This window comes from Cucurbita pepo, chromosome 3, assembly GCF_057944985.1.
Source record: "Cucurbita pepo subsp. pepo isolate OVF chromosome 3, ASM5794498v1, whole genome shotgun sequence".
Classification (NCBI taxonomy): Eukaryota; Viridiplantae; Streptophyta; class Magnoliopsida; order Cucurbitales; family Cucurbitaceae; genus Cucurbita; species Cucurbita pepo.
In genome coordinates this window covers 6,278,591-6,295,579 of record NC_141800.1, presented here as the reverse complement: position 1 = coordinate 6,295,579, position 16,989 = coordinate 6,278,591, and the positions used below count along the sequence as shown (strand labels likewise).

The 16,989-nt window shown below is 37.4% G+C and overlaps 1 pseudogene; it reads left to right on the top strand.

The window, feature by feature from the left end:
• The first annotated feature begins 9,285 nt into the window (after window positions 1-9,285).
• LOC147793106 (14 kDa proline-rich protein DC2.15 pseudogene) lies at window positions 9,286-9,696 on the top strand (annotated as a pseudogene).
• The last annotated feature ends 7,293 nt before the right edge of the window (window positions 9,697-16,989 follow it).

Sequence of the window (16,989 nt, the reverse complement as noted above, 5' to 3'; positions counted from 1 at the left end):
GCGGAGTGTATAAAGCAGTAAAAAAGTGCTTAAAATTGAATCCCTAATTCGAAAACCCCAAACCGGGACGTTTGAAACACGTGTAAAAAAAAACTGGGTAACTGTCCATGTTTTTCGAAATTTTGTGGGAAATGAATAGGTATGATGATTTAGAATAGAATGTCGAATAAACGGAGTGTATAAAGCAGTAAATAAGTGCTTAAAATCGATACCCTATTTCGAAAACCCAAAACCGGGACGTTTGAAACACGTGCTAAAAAAATCGAGTAATTGTCCACGTTTTAAGAAACTTTTGTGAGGAATGATTAGGCATGATGATTTAGAATAGAATGTCGATAAACAAAGTGTATAAAGCAGTAAAAAGTGCTTAAAATCGAAACCCTAATTCGGAAACCCCAAACCGAGACGTTTGAAACACGAGCTAAAAAAACCGAGTAACTGTACATGTTTATAAAATTTTTTGTGGGAAATGATTAGGCATGATGATTTAGAATAAAATGTCGAAGAAACGGAGTGTATAAAGCAGTAAAAAAGTGCTTAAAATTGAACCCTAATTCGGAAACCCCAAATCGGGACGTTTGAAACACGTGCTAAAATAACCCAGTAACTGTCCATGTTTTTCGAAACTTTTGTAGGGAATATTTAGGCTTGATGATTTAGAATAGAATGTCGAAGAAACGGAGTGTATAAAGCAGTGAAAAAGTGCTTCAAATCGAAAACCTAATTTAGAAACCCCAAACCGGGACGTTTGAAACACGTGCTAAACAAACCAAGTAACTTTCCATCTTTTAATAACCCTATTTGGGAATGATTAGGCATGATTATTAAGAATAGAATGTCGAAGAAGTGGAGTGTATAAAGCAGTAAAAAAGTGCTTGAAATCGTAACCCAAATTCGGAAACCCCAAACCGGGACGTTTGAATCACGTGCTAAAAAACCGAGTAACTGTCCATGGTTTTCAAAACTTTAAAGGGGAATAATTAGGCATGATTATTTAGAATAGAATGTCGAAGAAACGGAGTGTATAAAGCAGTAAAAAAGTGCTTGAAATCGTAACCTTAATTCGGAAACCCCAAATAGGGACGTTTGGAACAAGTGCTACAAAAACCGACTAACGGTCCATGTTTTAAAAACCTTTTATGGGGAATGATTAGGTATGATGATTTAGAAGAGAATGTCAAAGAAACAGAGTGTATAAAGCAGTAAAATTTGCTTAAAATCGAAATCCTAATTCGGAAACTCCAAACCGGGACGTTTGAAACACGTGCTAAAAAAATCGAGTAACTGTCCATGTTTTAAAAACCTTTTGTGGGGAATGATTAGGCATTTTGATTTCGAATAGAATGTTGAAGAAACGGAGTGTATAAAGCAGTGAAAAAGAGCTTCAAATCGAAAACCTAATTCGGAAACCCCAAACCGGGACGTTTGAAACACGTACTAAAAACACCTAGTAACTGTCCATGTTTTTCGAAACTTTTGTGGGGATTGATCAGGCATGATGATTTAGAATAGAATGTCGAAGAAACGGAGTGTATACAGCAGTAAAAAATTGCTTAAAGTCAAAACACTAATTCGGAAACCCCAAACCGGGACGTTTGAAACACGTGCTAAAAAATACAAGTAACTATTCATGTTTTTCGAAACTTTTGCAGGAAATGATGAGACATGATGATTTAGAATAGAATGTCCAAGAAACGGAGTGTATAAAGCAGTAAAAAAGTGCTTAAAATTGAAACCCTAATTCGGAAACCCCAAACCGGGACATTTGAAACACGTGCTACAAAAATCGGGGAACTATTCATGTTTTTCGAAACTTTTATGGGGAATTATTAGGCATACTGATTAGAATAGAATGTCAAAGAAACTGAATGAATAAAGCAGTAAAAAATGCTTAAAATCGAAATCGTAATTCTTAAACGCCAAACCGGGACGTTTGAAACAGGTGCTAAAAAAATCGAGTAACTGTCCATGTTTTAAGAATCTTTTGTGGGGAATGATGATTTAGAACAGAATGTCGAAGAAACGGAGAGTATAAAGGAGTAAAAAAGTGCTTAAAATCGAAACCCTAATTCGGAAACCCGAAACTGGGACGTTTGAAACACGTGCTAAAATAATCCAGTAACTGTCCATGTTTTTCAAAACTTTCGTGGGGAATGATTAGGCATGATGATTTAGAATAGAATGTCGAAGAAACAGAGGGTATAAAGCAGTAAAAAAATTCTTGAAATCGTAACCCTAATTCGGAAACCCCAAACCGATACGTTTCAAATAAGTACTACAAAAATCGAGTAACTGTCCATGTTTTTCGACACTTTTATGGAGAATGATTAGGCATGATGATTTAGAAGAGAATGTCAAAGAAACCGAGAGTATAAAGCAGTAAAAAGTGCTTAAAATCGAAATCCTAATTCGGAAACCCCAAACCGGAACGTTTGAAACACGTGCTAAAAAAACCGAGTAACTGTCCATGTTTTAAGAACCTTTTGTGGGGAATGATTAGGCATGATGATTTATAATAGAATGTCGAAGAAACGGAGTGTATAACGCTGTAGAAAAGTGCTTAAAATCGAAACGCTAATTCAGAAACCCCAAACCGGGACGTTTGAAACACGTGCTATAAAAACCGAGTAACTGTCCATGTTTTATGAAAATTTTGTAGGAAATGATTAGGCATGATGATTTATCAGAGAATTTTGAAGAAACGGAGTGTAAAAGAAGCATTAAAAGTGCTTAAAATCAAACCCTAATTCGGAAACCCCAAACCGGGACGTTTGAAACAAGTGCTAAAAAACAAGTAACTGTCCATATTTTTCGAAAATTTTCTGGGAAATGAATAGAAATGATGATTTAGAATAGAATGTCGAAGAAGCGGTGTGTATAAAGCAGTAAAAAAGTGCTTGAAATCGTAACCTTAATTCAGAAACCCAAAACCAGAACGTTTGAAACACGTGCTAAAAAAACTGAGTAACTGTCCATGTTTTAAGAACCTTTTGTGGGGAATGATTAGGCATGATGATTTAGAATAGAATGTCGAAGAAACGGAGTGTATAACGCTGTAAAAAAGTGCTTAAAATCGAAACCCTAATTCGAAAACCCCAAACTGGGACGTTTGAAACACGTGCTATAAAAACTGAGTAACTGTCCATGTTTTAAGAAACTTTTGTGGGGAATGCTTAGGCATGATGATTTAGAATAGAATGTCGAAGAAATGGACTGTATAAAGAACTAAAAAAGTGCTTAAAATCGAAATCCTAATTCGGAAACCTCAAACCGGGATGTTTGAAACACGTGCTAAAAAACTGAGTAACTGGCCATGTTTTAAGAACCTTTTGTGGGGAATGATTAGGCATGATGATTTATAAGAGAATTTCGAAGAAACTGAGTGTATAAAGAAGTAAAAAAGTGCTTAAAATCAAAACCCTGATTCGCATGCCCCAAACCGGGACGTTTGAAACTCGTGCTAAAAAACCGAGTAACTGTTCATGTTTTAAGAAACTTTAGGGGTGAATGATTAGGCATGATGATTTAGAAGAGAATGTCGGATAAACCGAGTGTATAAATAAGTAAGAAGTGCTTCAAATCGAAATCCTAATTTGGAAACCCCAAACCGGGACGTTTGAAAAACGTGCTAAAAAATCGAGTAACTGTCCATGTTTTTAGAACTTTTTTTGGGGAATGATTAGGCATGACGATTTAGAATAGAATGTCGAAGAAATGGAGTGTATAAAGCACTAAAAAAGGGCTTCAAATCGAAACCCTAATTCGCAAACCCCAAACCGGGACGTTTGAAACACGTGCTATAAAAAAAGATAAACTGTCTATGTTTTTCGAAATTTTTGTGAGGAATAATTAGGCATGATGATTAAGAATAGAATGTCGAAGAAACGGAGTGTATAAATCAATAAAAAAGTGCTTAAAATTTAAACCCTAATTCGGAAACCCCAAACCGGGACGTTTGAAACACGTGCTAAAAAACTGAGTAACTGTCCATGTTTTAAGAACCTTTTGTGGGGAATGATTAGGCATGATGATTTATAAGAGAATGTCGAAGAAACTGAGTGTATAAAGAAGTAAAAAAGTGCTTAAAATCGAAACCCTGATTCGGAAACCCCAAACCGGGACGTTTGAAACACGTGCTAAAAAACCGAGTAACTGTCCATGTTTTAAGAAACTTTTGTGGGGAATGCTTAGGCATGATGATTTAGAATAGAATGTCGAAGAAATGGAGTGTATAAAGCACTAAAAAAGTGCTTCAAATCGAAACCCTAATTCGGAAACCCAAAACAAGGACATTTGAAACACGTGCTATAAAAACCGATAAACTGTCCATGTTTTTCGAAATTTTTTTGAGGAATGATTAGGCATGATGATTGAGAATAGAATGTCGAAGAAACGAAGTGTATAAATCAATAAAAAAAAGTGCTTAAAATTTAAACCCTAATTCGGAAACCCCAAACCGGGACGTTTGAAACACGTGCTAAAAAATCGAGTAACTGTCCATGTTTTTCGCAACTTTTTTAGGGAATGACGAGGCATGATGATTTAGAATAGAATTTCGAAGAAACGGAGTGTATAAAGCAGTAAAATTTGCTTAAAATCGAAACCTTAATTCGAAAACCCCAAATCGAGATGTTTGAAACTCGTGCTAAAAAAACCGAGCAACCGTACATGTTTTTCAAAACTTTTGTGGGGAATTATTAGCCATGATGATTTAGAATAGAATGTTGAAGAAATGGAGTGTATAAAGCAGTACAAAAGTCCTTCAAATCGAAACCCTAATTCGGAAAACCCAAATCGGGACGTTGAAACACATGCTAAAGAAACCGAGAAACTTTCCATGTTTTAAAAAAATTTTTTGGGGAAGGATTAGGCATGATGATTTAGAATAGAATGTTGAATAAAAAGAGTGTATAAAGCAGTAAAAAAGTGCTTAAAATCGAACTCTATTTCGGAAACTTCAAACTGGGACGTTTCAAACACGTTCTAAAAAACCGATAAACTATCCATGTTTTTCGAAACTTTTGTGGTGAATGATTAGCCATGATAATGAAGAATAGAATGTCGAAGAAACGGAGTGTATAAAGCAGTAAAAAAGGGCTGAAAATTGAAACCCTAATTCAGAAACCCCAAACCGGGACGTTGGAAACACGTGCTAAAAAACCAAGTAACTGTTCATGTTTTTCGAAACTTTTGTAGGGAATGATGAGGCATGATGATTTAGAATAAAATTTTGAAGAAACGGAGTGGATAAAAAAATAAAAAAGTGTTTAAAATCGAAACCCTAATTCGGAAACCTCAAACCAAGACGTTTGAAACACGTTCTAAAGAAACCGAGTAACTTTCCATGCCATAGATACACGTAGAATTATCGAGTCATGTCATGAGACGTTTATGCAACTGAAATGTTTATGTAATATGCCATGTAATGTAAGTCATGTGAGATGCCATGTGATGTAAGAAACGTAAATGCGATGTTAGCACTGCTTATGTAATGCCATGTTAAATATGTTAAGGGACCTCATGCATATATGTATGTCACGTGCATCAGGATTCTTCCCCTTTATGATACGAAAGAATGAAATACGATATTTATGTTCGCCATGATATCATGCAGGCCCTTTTCTGTTCTGTGGTGTCCGGCTACGTGTAACACGTTGTGCCCGACCAAGTCAGGCCCAGGGGGTACGTATAAGAGCCCGCCTGGTGGGTTCATGTACACGTACATGGGCCATGTGTGAAGGAGTACCACACATCCAACCCTACCCGGAATAGAAAAGCGCCCAAGGCTATGAAAAGTTTATGAAAAGTTAGGTCCCGCTCATATGTTGCATGTGTTTGCATTCCTAACCCCAACAGTGGGGTGACTTACTGAGTATTTCATAAAATACTCAAGCCACGTGCTACCTACATTTTTCAGGTAAAGGCAAGGCGCAATTGTACGGCTGACGGCGGAGCTGAGGCCACCATGGAAGTTGGAGACGGGATATTTTTAGGAGTTTACTTTTATTAGACTGTTTTAAGTTATAGGATTGAGTATCGTTTTATTTGGATTTATTTTGAATTCAGTATTGAAGGTTTATTTTCGGAGTTTAGGTTTTGTTTTGGATTCATGAATTTTTATGAAAGACTATTTCAAGGTTATTTATGATGAGCTTCCGCCTAATGAGATAAGTATGCATGGGTGACCTCACTAATTATGTTAAAGAAAATTAGGGGCGTTACAATCAAGTTTGAATAGTTCATGACACTATGGGGTTCCGCTAACTTCCAGACGTCGTTACAGATTAGCTTGATTAGAGGGTCCAAGCGAGCGCCCGGAGGATTCACGCTTGCACGTGTGGGTCATGTGTAAAGAAGTACTACACATCCAATTTGTTCGAGATTGGAGGTCACTCCTAGATGAGTTAGAGCTCGATCCCAAGAGCATGTTGCACGTGTTTGCATCAGCATGACCCCTACAGTGGGTCACTTACTGAGTATTCTTCGAAATACTCAAGCCGTGTGCCAAATATCATTTTTCAGGTAAAAAGAAGACGCCCATGTACGGACGACGACGACATCGGAAATAGATACTGTGGCTCGTGCATAAGGTAGTTGCATGTTTAAATTCTTAGTCATAGGAGTATAGGACGCTTTTATTTCATTATTTAGATTATTCCATTTGTAATTGTTTTGTTTTAATTTTAAATTCCAACGTTATATTTTGAAACACGTAAGACCGACAATGTGTTCTAGTAGTTTGAAGTGTTCTGAATGTGTTTTAAATTTTCCGTTATTTATGATGAGTATCTAAGAGCTATATTCCGCATTTAAGAGATAAGCATGAGACTTGGTAGCGACTCTGAGTATGTAAAAATTTAGGATCGTTACATAAAACATTAACTTGAGACTAAAGGAGAAGCTAAACCTTAATGGGAATGAGTGAATAAAAACGCCAAACCGAATCAAATAAGTTAACAAATCAAAATTTGTTACCCATGCAGTATTAGAAAGCCATTTCAAAGGGATGATCTTAGAGTCAAGGTCGAGGCCTAAGCCATCGAGGCTAGAAATAAGTCACTTAGGTTGAGGCCACCTTGGTCGAGTTGAGAAAATCTTAATGAATAGCTTTACTGAGTAAGCCTAGGTCGAGGCAAACACATTCATCCAAGTCTACGATGAATCTCTCTGCCTTCTTTGTCTTAATGTAGAACAATTTCGAGGCTAGGCTAAGCTCATTCGCCTCCTGAATTCTTGGTGAATTCCTATTGTTTTATACATGTGGCCATGCTCAAGTAATACTCTTCTCATAATGTCGTGTGATTACACCACCATTAGGACTGAGAAACACATTTGTGCATCATCCTAGAACATGAACGATGCACAAGATACTTTATGGTCATCTAAACTCTTCAATAGATGAAATATCATCTCCATTATGAATCTATTCCTCCTTTCACTGACGTCATTCTGTTCAGGAGTGTATAGTGCTGTCAATTGATGTTCAATTCCAGCCTCTTCACAAAACCTGTTAAAAGTTTCTGAAGTGTACTCCTTGCCATTATCTGATCTTATAGTCTGAATCAAGCATGCACTTTCATTCTCAACTCTGGCTTTGAATTTCAAAATACGCCCGCTACTTCTGGCTTTTGCTTCAGCAAGAAGATCCAACACATTCTCGTTAGATCATAAATAAAAACAATGTAATAAAGATTATCATTTAATGATGTTGTTCGTTGACGACCACGAAGATCAGTATGAACCAGCTGCAGTTTTTTCGAGGCTCTCCATGAATGTTTAGGAAAGGGTTGCCTATGATGCTCCCCAAAATTACAAGCACGGCAAAGAGGAATGTAATCATTAATGTCAGCGAGTCTTTTTACCAGCTTCTTTGACTGCATCTAAAGCAAACCTCAATGATGAAAGTGCCCAAGTCTTTTGTGCCAAATCTCAGTGGCACTAGCTCTTGGTATAAAGGCCATCTGCTCTCTCTCCGTCGGATTTAGAGCAAAGCTTTTTCCTTTCATTTTGACATTGAACAAGTCTTTGCCACTACATCTCTAATCAATCACTGCTTATTCGCAAACAACGGTCCAATTTATGTTTTAAAATTCATTTTTGGGATCCTAAAAAAATTCTTTTTTTTTTTTTTTTTTTTTTTTTGAGAGATCTTTTATCTTATAACCATTTTCATCTAAACTAAACTTTAAAAGATTTTCAAAGCATGAATGTAATAACAATCTTAGTCTTGTCTAAACTAAACTTTAAAAGATTTTCAAAGCATGAATGTAATCAATATTTTCTATTTTTTAGGTAAAGGCAAAGAAATCTTAAGCAGCACAGTGATTGCTATAGAAGTTGGGAGAGACTTTCGATAGTGTTTTGTTTATATTTCAATTTTTCATTCTTTTAATATCTTATTCAAACATGTTTTTATTTGAAACAAGGATGGGTTTCATGCTATCGAAGTTTAACCGTCCAATATATGTTTTAAAATTCATTTTTGGGATCCTAAATAAAAGTCTTAATTTTTTTTTTTTTTAGATCTTTTATCTTATAACCATTTTCATCTTAAGTAAACTTTAAAAGATTTTCAAAGCATGCATGTAATAACAATCTTAGTCTTGTCATGTTTTAGAAGTTGTACTGTTATGTCATACTAACACCAATATATATCAAAACTCATTGTTAACATATATTTATCCGCTTTGACTCATTATATATCGCCGCCAATTTTACAATTTACTAGGGAGAGGTTTCCACACCCTTATAAAAAAAAAAAATGTTTCGTTACTCCTTCAAAATGACGTGGAATCTCATAGTTATATTTAAAAAGAAACCATATTATATTTGTAAAAATTATTTGTGCTAAAAATAATCTCTAGATTATCATCTATTACCCACTTGTCTGGAAGGGTTCTATCAAATATTATTTTCCAACCATACAAACCACAATAATTTATATCAAATATTATTTTCCAACCATACAAACCACAATAATTTATTTTAAAAAGTATGTGATATCTTATTATCGAACATCACTATGTCTAGTTTGTAGGCCATTTGACATTTTTATAATACTTTAAAAAAAGACAAACTAATTAAAAACCCATCTCTCAAATCAATTCCTCAAAACTTAATAAAGTAACTGAAAGAGTCAGGTGTTTCATATCGAGCAATTTATAAGGAATTTTTGTTTTAAAATACAACAAATTCCCAAACCCCATTTATAAAAACCCTAACCCTTCTCATAATTCTTCACAAGCCATCCCACAAACCTACAAACCCTTCAATATCTCTCCACCAATGGCTTCCAAGCTCTCTTCACCCATTGCCCTCCTCCTCCTCCTCAACCTCCTCTTCTTCACTATGGTCAGCTCCACCTATGTCCCTTGCCCACCGCCGCCACCCAAGCCCCACAAGCCCACCCCGTCAAGGCAGCAACCATCACTCCCCAAGTGCCCCAGGGACACCCTCAAGCTTGGCGTCTGCGCCGACTTGCTGGACGATCTAGTGCACTTAGTGATCGGCTCACCACCAAAATCCCCATGCTGCACCCTAATCCAAGGCCTTGTTGACCTGGAAGCTGCTGTGTGCCTTTGCACTGCGGTGAAGGCCAGAGCCTTGGGTCTCAAGATTGACCTCTCAGTTTCCCTCAGCTTGCTTTTGAACTACTGTGGACAGAAGGTTCCGTCCGGCTTCCAATGCCCTGCTTGAAACCAAATCCTTTCATTTCCGTCTCTTGTTTCTTCTTCAATTTTCCATTTCAATGTCGTGTTTAAATAATCGGTTTGGTCGTACGTCGTGTTATGATGGGTTTGTTAGGATCGATACCAGTTGTTAGGATCGCACAACAACGCACACGCTCGATCTAGATGAACACAAAGAGAAGGATAGAGAGAAGTTGTAAGGAGAACTCTGGCTAAAAGGATTTTTTATTGATGACTTTAGGCATGTACAACAAGAGAGTACAGAGAATAGAAAAGTACATTTAAGAGCTTTACTGGACGGGATATATATATGGTTCAGTCTACTAAATATAGCTTTACCAGATTTAACCATCTACTATATATAGCTATGTACCATATATAGCTTTACCGGATATAGCCATTGACCAAGCTATAAATACAGGGAGCAGACTCCATAACTCAACAATTCTCCCACTTGGAGACTGATCCTACACCATACCAATTAGGGCTTTGCATAGCTTTAATTTTCCAACATCAACACATTTTGTCAACATGTCTACTGGATTCTTTGCACCCTCTATCTTCTCCAAACACATATCGCCTTCTTCCACTAACCTGCGAGTGAAATGGTACCGTCTTCTAATGTGTTTTGTTCTTGAATGATAGACTGGGTTTTTCACCAACTGTATGGCACTCTGACTATCTGTATAAAGGATCTTCTTGCACTGCTTCCGGCCTAATTCTTCTAGATAGTCTGTCATCCATATCATCTCCTTTCTAGCTTCAGCTATGGCCACGTACTCAGCTTCAGTAGATGAAAGAGCAACGCATTTCTGAAGCTTAGACATCCAACTCACTGCTGTTCCATCTATAGTGTAGATATACCCAGATGTGCTCTTGCTGGAGTCTACATCTCCACTCAGATCAGCATCCACAAAACCTTGCAGAACTACTTTGCCATTGCCATAACAAAGTGTAGTATTGGATGTACCTCTCAGATATCTTAGAAGCCACTTCACAGCTTCCCAATGTTCCTTCCCTGGATTTGCCATGTACTTGCTAACAACTCCCACTGCATGTGTTATGTCAGGTCTAGTGCAGACCATAGCATACATCAAACTCCCAACTGCAGAAGCGTACGGAACTGATGCCATGTGCTCACGTTCCTCAACTGTCTTGGGAGATTGCCCCTTTGACAATTTAATATGATTTGCCAAGGGGGTAGTCCTGGGTTTAGCGTTATTCATCTTGAATTTGGACAACACCTTCTCAATGTACTGCTCTTGGGATAGATTTAATGTGCCAGCAGATCTATCTCGAGAAATCCTCATCCCAAGGATCTGCTTCGCTGCACCTAAATCTTTCATCTCAAATACTGAAGACAAGCTTGCCTTCAGGTGGTTTATCTCCCTCATACTTGATCCAGCAATTAGTATATCATCCACATACAGGAGTAGAAACACATAAGAATCAGTGTATTTCTTGAGGTAGCAACACTGATCCTTTTCACTTCTGTGGAAACCACTCTTGCTCATGAAGGAGTCAAACTTCTTGTACCATTGTCTCGGTGCTTGTTTCAGTCCATACAAGCTCTTATTGAGCTTACACACCATGTGCTCCTTGCTTGGAGCTGCAAATCCTTCGGGTTGTTGCATATAGATCTCCTCGTCTAGATCTCCATGTAAAAATGCCGTTTTTACATCCATTTGCTCAAGGTGCAAATTCTCCGATGCAACAATACTCAGTAGAATTCGGATAGTAGTTAATTTCACAACTGGAGAAAAGATCTCAGCATAATCAATGCCTTTTCTTTGTGAATATCCTTTAACTACTAACCGAGCCTTAAACCTCCTTCTGCCATCTGGTTCAACCTTGATTTTGAACACCCATTTGTTCAACAGAGCTCTCTTTCCTGTAGGCAACTCAGTCAGCACCCACGTATTATTCCTTTCAAGTGAGCTCATCTCATCATCCATGGCTTGCTCCCACTTAGTTGAATCTTCCACTTGTAGGGCCTCATCAAAGGACTCTGGTTCTCCTTCGTCAGTCAGCAACAGATAGTGTAATGAGGTTGAATATCTGTCTGGTGCTCTGGTAGTTTTGGATGATCTTCTCAACACCTGTTCAGGTGCAACTTGCTCCACGTCTGGTTCTTCAGCAATAGGATCAGCCACGTCTGGTTCTTCAGCAATAGGATCAGGAGTTTCTTGAGCTTCTGTTGTACCATCACTGTGTGAATTTTCTTGCCACTCAAATTCAACTCCCACTTGCTTCGTAGTCTCAGAGTTTATCTTCTCTCTGTCCTTGTACATGACATTTTCATCAAAGGTCACATCACAGTGTCTTAGGATCTTCATATTTTTCTCATCCCAAAACCTATACCCGAACATGTCAGAGCCATAGCCTATGAAGTAGCATTTCACAGCCTTAGCATCAAGCTTATCTCTCTTCTCTGGATCAACATGAACATATGCAGTACAGCCAAAGGTTCTCAAGTGAGAGTACTTGAGTTCTTTTCCTGTCCATACTTCTTCGGGCAATTTGAACTTCAAGGGTACTGACGGCCCTCTATTAATCAAATATGCTGCTGTGTTCACAGCATCAGCCCAGAATGCCTTTGGCAATCCAGAATGAATCCTCATGCTTCTTGCTCGCTCATTCAAGGTTCTGTTCATCCTTTCTGCAATACCATTTTGTCTTGCCTTACCGGGAATTGTTCTTATTAATCTAATTCCCTCAGCTGCACAAAATGTTATAAACTCTGATTTGTTGTACTCTCCTCCATTGTCAGACCTCAGGCATTTGATCTTCAAGCCGGTCTGATTTTCAACTTCAGCTTTCCACTTCTTGAAGGTGGTAAACACATCTGACTTATGTTTCAGAAAGTAAACCCATACCTTCCTGCTGAAGTCATCGATGAAGGTGACGTAGTACCTTGATCCACCAAGTGATGAAACTGGAGATGGTCCCCAGACGTCTGTATGGACCATTTCCAACCGCACTTTCTTCGGTTCTCTGGCAGCCTTTGTGAAACTAACTCGTTTCTGTTTGCCCATAACGCAGCTCTCACAAAGACCCATATCAACAGATTTTAAGCCTTCTAAAGCTCCTTTCGCAGTGAGCATCTTCATTCCTTTGACGCTCATATGTCCAAGTCTATTGTGCCATAGACTTGAATTGGAAGCACTCTCAGCAGCAGCAGTCATGTTTATACACTCTGCAGTAGTGTATAAGGTTCCAGATTTTGTGCCACGCGCAACAACCATGGCGCCCTTCACAATCTTCCAGGAACTCTTTCCAAACTCTGCTGCATAGCCTGTGCTATCCAACTGACCAATAGAGATCAGGTTCTTCTTGAGACCAGGAATGTATCTGACATCTTGTAATGTCCATTGATTTCCTGCTGGAGTTTGTATGGAGACATCTCCCTTTCCTTCAATCTCCAAGGTTTTATTGTCGGCAAGATACACCTTCCCGAAATTTCCTGATTTGAAATTTCGAAACAATTCCTTACTTGGAGACGAATGGAACGATGCACCTGAATCCAAAATCCAGGATTCAGCTGGGCTATCCACACTAAGGATTAAAACGTCCTCAGCATCTTCTGTTGTGTATATAGAATCATCATCATCTTCAGATTTATGATTCTGCTTCTTCTTTAGCTTTGTACAATCTGTCCGAAAGTGTCCTTTTCCCCCACAGCTCCAACACGTTACGTTGGGTTTGTTTGGAGATTTTCCCCGGTTCTTTGATTTTGAACGCCCATGTTTGTTTGAGCTCTTTGATTTGCTTCTTCCCCTTCGATCAACACTGAGAGCATTGCCTGATGAATCTCCAGTTTCCCGTTTGCGAATACTTTCGCTGAGAACTACATCTCGAATTTCATCAAACTTCAGTTTATCAGATCCTCGGGAACTGCTGATTGCGGCAACAACAGTATCCCATGACTCGGGTAAGGATGACATCAAAATCAACGCTTTAATTTCATCTTCGAAATTAATTTCCACCGAACCCAGTTGACTTATGATCATATTGAATTCATTTATATGATCCGCAACACGTCCACCTTCAGACATCTGTAGATTGAACAATCTACGCATCAAATACACCTTGTTCATAGCCGACGGTTTTTCATACATATTTGACAGCGCCTTCATCAGATCTGACGTTGTCTTCTCCTTGATGATGTTAAACGCCACGTTTCTGGATAGCGTCAACCGGATCATCCCTAAGGCTTGTCGATCCTTGAGCTTCCACTGTTCCGTGGTCATGGTATCCGGCTTCACCCCCAACAGAGGTTCGTGAAGATCTTTCTGGTACAGATAATCTTCAATCTGCATCTTCCAGAAACCGAAATCGGATCCATCGAACTTCTCAATTCCAATCTTTGAACTTTCCATCTTCACAGATCGTGGTGAATTTTGCCTTGCTCTGATACCAGTTGTTAGGATCGATACCAGTTGTTAGGATCGCACAACAACGCACACGCTCGATCTAGATGAACACAAAGAGAAGGATAGAGAGAAGTTGTAAGGAGAACTCTGGCTAAAAGGATTTTTTATTGATGACTTTAGGCATGTACAACAAGAGAGTACAGAGAATAGAAAAGTACATTTAAGAGCTTTACTGGACGGGATATATATATGGTTCAGTCTACTAAATATAGCTTTACCAGATTTAACCATCTACTATATATAGCTATGTACCATATATACCTTTACCGGATATAGCCATTGACCAAGCTATAAATAGTAGATGGTTAAATCTGGTAAAGCTATATTTAGTAGACTGAACCATATATATATCCCGTCCAGTAAAGCTCTTAAATGTACTTTTCTATTCTCTGTACTCTCTTGTTGTACATGCCTAAAGTCATCAATAAAAAATCCTTTTAGCCAGAGTTCTCCTTACAACTTCTCTCTATCCTTCTCTTTGTGTTCATCTAGATCGAGCGTGTGCGTTGTTGTGCGATCCTAACAACTGGTATCGATCCTAACAACTGGTATCGATCCTAACAACTGGTATCAGAGCAAGGCAAAATTCACCACGATCTGTGAAGATGGAAAGTTCAAAGATTGGAATTGAGAAGTTCGATGGATCCGATTTCGGTTTCTGGAAGATGCAGATTGAAGATTTGGAAATCTTCTCAGAATTCCACCATCTTTTTATAGTTTCTTTTACAATGCAATGTAACATAATGGTACGTAGTTCTTTTTTCAAATGAACAACGTTGTTCGTCTATTCTTGTGTCTTATTACAAATTCGACAATGCATATGTTTGAAACCTCAAATCTTGTTTCACCTGTGTCACTTGCATGAAATCATAATAAACCCTTAACTCCAAAATTTTCATGACGAAAAATTAAAGAGAGTAGTATTAACACTCAAGTTTTAAATGACAATGTTGATGAAAAATGTAGAGACCTCAATTGAATGAAAATATGGATGTCAGTGTAATAGCCCAAGTACGCCGCTAGTAGATATTATCCGTTTGGAATCGTTATGAATGGCCGTCAGCCTTACAGTTTTAAAACATGTTTGTTAGGGAGAGGTTTTCACATTCCTATAAAGAACGCTTCGTTCTCCTCTCCAACTGACGGTGGATCTCACAATCCACCCCCTTGGGGGCCAGCGTCTTTGTTGGCACACCGCTCGGTGTCTGGCTCTGATGCCATTTGTAATAGCCTAAGCTCACCGTTAGCAGGGATTATCTACTTTGGCCCGTTACGTATCGCCGTTAGTCTCACGGTTTTAAAATGTGTATGTGAGAGATGTTTCCACATTACTTTAAGAAATGTTTCGTTCTCTTTTTCAACTGACGTGAGATCTCATAGTCCATGGGAACTTTTGAAAAATTTATGAGAATATTTAAACCGTCGTATAAGAATTTACTATTCTAAACGAGGAAGAGGGTTATTATTAATATTATGTGTTGATATTTTTATTAAATATAAGGTCAATTTTATACAATATGATTAAAAAGAGGATTTGGTGGACAATATTAGATATCGACATATTAATGAAAAAAAAATACAATGGTCCGTGTCAGTACTCTCGGTCACGGTCAATGAAAAGCAAATTGTAGAGATAATTGCTACATTTTTCTTTTTCTTTTATATATTAATTTATTTAATTATTTATAGAAACAACTTTAATTTTAATTTTGAAGAAGACGATGAATAATTCGTGGTTCACTAAGCTGGGCAATTAATTTTTTTTTCTAATAATTATTTATTACAACCTTTTCATAATTTTTGAATTGTTATCCATTATACTTTATATTAATTACATCATCATATGCCTCTTTTATCTCGAGTCAATGATAAGTATTTTAATGTATTTAAAATTGTAAAATATGTTTTTTTTTTTATTCTTATTAATTTAATTTATTAGTATTTTTGTTGTATATATTTTTTTTTTCAAAATTATCTATTGATATTGACATTTCCATAAAATCGAGACTTCCACATTTTAAACATTAATGTTAAGTAACTAATTTTGATATCTAACCCAAGGGCTATAATTTGAATAGAAAATGCAACTATCATACCTTCATTCTCATAGCCTATATAGTGACCCTACATGGTTCTCTTGCCTTCATCTAAAAAAATTAGCACTTGGTTTGATAATTTAAAAAAATACTCAGTAAATAATCACACTGTTGCGGTCGGAAAATGCAAATACATGCAACGATCTCTACTTTTCAGTCTTGATAGAGTTGAATGTGTAATATTTCTCTACACATGCACACATAGATCCATCTAGCAGACTCGTATACGTATCCTCTAAGTCTACTTGTTGGGCTAGCTTAAACTCACGTTGGCAGAAGCTATGGAGGGAAAGGAGCGTGCATAATACCACGACGTACATGATATCGTAGTTTATGTAGTGTAATATATGGAGGTTTATGCATCATACAACATTAATATCACAACATAGTTCCATAACATGACATAATCATATTATAGTACATCTTGTATCATTGCATAAACATAACATAACACAAAACGCATCAAACAATCATGAAAAATTCGTCATTCGTACATCATACAAGTCATTCAACCAAGCCAACATTAAAGCCATTTTGTAGGCGAAGTTATTAACGTATGGAAAATTTGAGTATCTTTGTTTAAGACCTACCTTGATCGGCACAAATGTGAGGATTGTTAAGCTATTCTTAGATATATTTATATTTTAAGTCTCTCCTTTCTACGGTAGAGTTGAAGCCTCAAGAAAAATAGCCTAATAAATAGTTCATACTCGCAATTGTACTCCGTACATTAAACCTATGATAATTACCCATACTATCAAGTTTGAATAG